Raw genomic sequence first — 5,329 nt, 5'->3', positions numbered from 1 at the left:
TAGTCGTGTCGCACCATAGTTAGTGGAACTTGTGTTCAAACTGTGATTTGAATTTGATTGTATTTGTGTGATTTTTTTTATTTTTCTTCTTCTTTCTTTATCTATAGTGTTATGATTTTGTATTGTAACTATTGATATACTATTGATTATAGAGGGTTTAAAGAATTCTCTTATGCTCTAATGCCTTTTTTCACCCAGACTGCACTTATTTAAAAATGCAGTAAAAACAGAAATATTATTACAAATTAAAACAACCGTTTTCTATTTAAATATATTAAAATGTAATTTATTCCTGTGAAGACAAAGCTGAATTTTCCATAGACATTACTCTAGTCTTCAGTGTCGCATGGTCCTTTAGAAAATCAATCTAATATGCCCAAGAAACATTTCTTATTATTACCAATTAGTGTTGGGTCGTTCTTGAACGATTCATTCGTTTTGAACGAAACTTTAATGTGACTCGGGAAGAACGAGTCGTCTCGGGGAGTGATTCGTTCAGTCGCGCATGCGCAACATCATATAGGTTCTGTACTGGAATTAGTCAAGTAGTTCACCTGGTTCGAGTCTTCAGGTTTTTCCGAGACATTCGTTCATCATGTGACAGCCTCATAAGCTTTAACCAATGCAGTCTGAGCCGGAAAGAGAATTGATTAGTTCATCTCTCGAGTCTTCAGGTACTTATGTGGGATCATAGTAATTTAAAAAAAAATTATGAATTATATATAAAAGATGCTTTATATAACAGGGGTTATAAGTTATTCACTTTTATAAAGTTTTATACAGAGTTTTGTCAAAACCACAACAACAAAACGTATTCAGTCATACAGTTCATATATTTCTAAAACATTTTGGACTGACTGATTTGGACACTTTTAATTTAAATGTCTTGAGTTCAAATGTTTTATGCACATTAGATCAGCATAAAAAAAAAGTTACATTTTAGTTTCAGGGCACAAAAATATTCCTCGTGTTATTTTCAGCTCTCATTGATCTGACAATCGAACCATAATAAAAAATATACATTTATCCCTGAAATGAGCTATTTTAATCATGGAATGCAGTCCCTGTGTGTATAACGCTTGTGGTACACTCTTAAAAATAAAGGTGCTTCAAAAGGTTCTTCAAGCGATGCCATAGAAGAACCATTTTTGGTTCCACAAAGAACCATTCAGTCAAAGGTTCTTTAAAGAACCATCTCTTTCTTATCTTTTTATAATCTGAAGAACCTTCTTTCGCCACAAAGAACCTTTTGTGAAACCGAAAGGTTCTTCAGAAGTTAAAGGTTCTTTATGGAACCATTTAGACAAAAAAGGTTCTTCTATGGCATCGTGAAGCACCTTTATTTTTAAGCATGTAGGGACACTGCTCTGTCATTAGGGAGCAGTAGTGTGTAGCTTTTGTCTCCACAGACCTTGAGTCAACTATCATAATGAAAAAAAACATGTTAATCTGTGAAAGACTGGAATGAAACTGCCAAAGTTCTGAACTGTTGATGATTTTTAAATTGTTAGATGTGCTTCTAGAGACCATTTCAGTTTGTAAACCTTGTAGAATAGTTATATGAATGAGACCATTAAAAATGTTGGCTACAAAACTGTCACGGTGGAAATGTTCAGCTCTAGAACTAAAACATCTTCATGTAACATCCCCAAACTAAATACTTAAAATCTCTTATGAATAACAGTGACAACAAAAGTACTAACAAACACACTGATAATCAAAACAGAACAAGGTAGGTTACATTAGAGATTACACTTTTTAATTTACTTAACCTTTATTTATTTTTTTCTGTGCCCTCCTTGGTCAAACCTGTTCTGGAATGTGAAAGAATTTTTTTGAAACAAAGTTTTAGGTGAAGCAGTTAAATTCTTCTCAAACATGAATCTTAAAAGCAGTGTTGGGGAAAGTTACTTTTAAAAGTAATGCATTACACTATTGCGTTACTCCATAAAAAAGTAACGAATTACGTTACTTAGTTACTTTTTATGGAAAGTAATGCGTTACGTTACTTTTGCGTTACTTTTCAAATCTGGACAGGGCTTGCTTGTTTGTTTTTAAAATAAAAAAGTTCTATTTTTGGCAAATATAAAAGCCTTTTCACACCAAAAGTGAAATGAATAAGCCTCAGGCTGAAGGGAAAGTACATTTACGTCCGTACAGTAAAATGCAGAAGAAGATATTTCAACACACTTCAGCAATAAACAAAGACACAAATGTTTGTCTAGAGTAATTTGTGCTTATTAGTACGGTTGAACTGGATCATCGAAGGTCAGACGCAAATACATAAAGGATATTTGTGTTGTTTAACATTTAATTATTGCAGGTATGCGTCATATTCTGAGTTGCATTATTTTTATTCATTTTGAGGAATACTGAATCTGTGTTGTTGTTTTTTTGTGAGTGAGATGAATTAATGCATATTCCTATTTATTTTAGAACTACAGTAACATCTTCTGATTTCTCTCAACATGGGGACAGGAGAGCTGTCAGTCAATCAATTGGAAAAAGAAGTAACTTGCCTTACTTATTTGAAAAAGTAACTCGTTACTACATTAGTAAAAGTAATGCGTTACTTTACTAGTTACTGGATAAAAAGTAATCTGATTACGTAACTCGCGTTACTTGTAATGCGTTACCCCCAACACATAACTGAACACAGGAAAGGTTTTTGTAGTAATGGTGATAGAGCAAATCCGTGAAGAATTGTAGCTCTTCTTTGAAGTAACTGCCATTGTAGCCTACTTTAAAACATTTGTATTAAAGGCTAGAGATCACCTGGTAAATGCTAAAGGAATATTAGCTCTAAAATGATCTTTGAAAACAGAAACGCATTGTCTTTACAAGATTCGGTCATCAGAAAGCATGGAGCTTCAGCCGTTCGAATTCAGTTTTAAATGCGTTTCTCTTCAAAAGGATAGCCACATATGCTTTCATTATGCCGTCACAACATTTATTCTGTATGATAGCTTCCGTCTACATACATCATAAATGCATGTCTTTGATTTTGTCACATGACTGCCTTATGAACAGTGACTCGCTTGTGCAGGATTTCTTTCACGACTACAGCACAACTACAACAACATTTGAGTTTCAGGGGCGGGGCGCTGAGAGTTGACGTTTCGTGACGGCACTATATCCGCCCTGCGTAAATCTAACCAAACTCACCAACAGGCTACAGACGGCAGTGTTGCCAACTTGGCAACTTTTCAGACTACCCTAGCAACTTTTTTCTTCCAAAAGCACCTAGCAACAAATTGAGCCATTTTAAAAATGTATTTGGCAACTTTTAGCAACTTTTGATGAGGACTCGGACAATAAAAAGGCACACATTTTCCATCCAAATGACACAAAAAGAGGAAACCACAGATGCCTAGCAGCACACACATCACGAGAATTGAGTTAGCTGCTATTTGCAATTGTTCAATTTAATAATAATAATTGAATAATTTGATAATTGAATATTTGTTCATTTATGATACACTTTGTTAGTAGCTTATACCTGCAATTGTTGATCAGTTAGTACACTGTAAGAAAAATGGAAAATCTTTCAGGACATTATCCATTATCCACTGTAACCCTGTAACCCGAAAACACAATGCGTCATTTAAAATACAGGTAAAAAAAACATTACAGAAAATGATTTCATATTAACATAGTAGATTGTGCCTTGGTTTTACAGACTTTTCTTAGAGTGTAGCATACTAACTAACTACTAATACACTGCTTAAAGCATAATTGTTGAGAATGTGTAGAATTACTAGTTTACTAGCTACTAAAAAAAACGTAAATTGTAACCATTCAAAAATGTGTACGTTTTCAATCATTCAGCGTATTTAAAAATACAGTTATTTGTATTTTAATATTATAGCATGCGTAGTATTCTACAAACAAATCTAAATGAACACACATAAAATATATTTTTTTGCTGAGATTTGATGACGGGACAGTTTTGCGTCGTTTTCAATCATTCAGCGCATTTAAAAATACAGTTATTTGTATTTTAATATTATAGCATGCATAGTATTCTACAAACAAATCTAAATGAACACACATAAAATATATTTTTTTTGCTGAGATTTGATGACGTGGCCGTTTTGCGTCGCGATTACGCAATGACGTCACCGGGCAATGACATCACGACGTCATTTAGCAACTTTTAGCAACAGCTCGACCTTCCTTTAGCAACTTCCCCTGAAAATGAGTGTTGGCTACACTGACAAACGGCGAGACGGTGCAGCGTGAAACTAAAGTTGAACATGACAACGAAAGTCATCGCAATGGGAAAGGAGCCGAAGAAACCACGACTTTATGACTCATTTAAGTCGTCAACAGCTTAGGTTCCGTTTAGAAGGAAGTTATCAGAGGAAGACATGAGGAAAGCTTAGATGTTGAACAGAGGAAAGTCGTGTCTTCATGGGCTTTTTATGCTTCGCACCTAAGAATTGGGCATGTGCGATATGAAGGCGATTTCTAAACTACAAAATTGATATTGCTCTGAAAACGGCCCATTCTGAGCAGTTTGAGTTTCCCTTAATTCATTCATCAAAACTATTTATTTTCTCAGATGAATTATTCCCTTTAGAACACTCATTAGATTGCCTCAGATTCGATTTGACTGGTCTTTCGTTACAGCAAACTGCTTATTTAATTCATACAATTATTACAAAGAGCTAAGCATCTTGGTTTGACTTTGCACCTTTAAACGTTTTAATAACTCGTTAAATACACAGGACACAATTAACCCGTTTTGACTGGTCTTGTTTGCGGTCTAGGTTAGGATAATCTAATGTCACTTTTTTTATTGAACTTGAAACGCATATAATTGTGTGTGCCATTTTAAGCTTTTGTAGTCTTTGTTCATTGTTTTCTTTACACGTGCTGAAAGTGAATAACAATCTTAGCAGTGGGGGGGGGATTCAGAATCTAATGTGCAGCTATGCTGGAAAATTATGTACGAATTAAGCACAACACAATATTTCGTTTACTTTGAGTTATTTTTCAGTTTTGTCGCGTTGAAAATCTCTCTAAATGTAGCCTATAAAACATCTTTAGGCTAAAGCTGTGTGTTCGTGTCTTTGTCAGTTAGCATTTGTGCACTTGACCAAATAAATAAAAACCAATACAGCCTACACGGACTTTGAGTGTCAATTATGTGTAATATTGCAAACAGATCTGTCACATCCAAGTGACATATAATGACTGAAATGTCTGGTAAACAACACCGTTTTTATATCAATCTGGCAGAAGCCTCAAGTAAACGAAATTCATTCTGATTTGAAACCGAAGACGAATGCAGTCTTTACCAGCCGTTTGGGATTTGCTCCCAGAA

This window comes from Sinocyclocheilus grahami, unplaced genomic scaffold (assembly GCF_001515645.1).
Source record: "Sinocyclocheilus grahami isolate Dianchi unplaced genomic scaffold, SAMN03320097.WGS_v1.1 scaffold48.1, whole genome shotgun sequence".
In the NCBI taxonomy this organism is placed as follows: domain Eukaryota; kingdom Metazoa; phylum Chordata; class Actinopteri; order Cypriniformes; family Cyprinidae; genus Sinocyclocheilus; species Sinocyclocheilus grahami.
Note: the sequence above shows the minus strand (reverse complement) of the source record.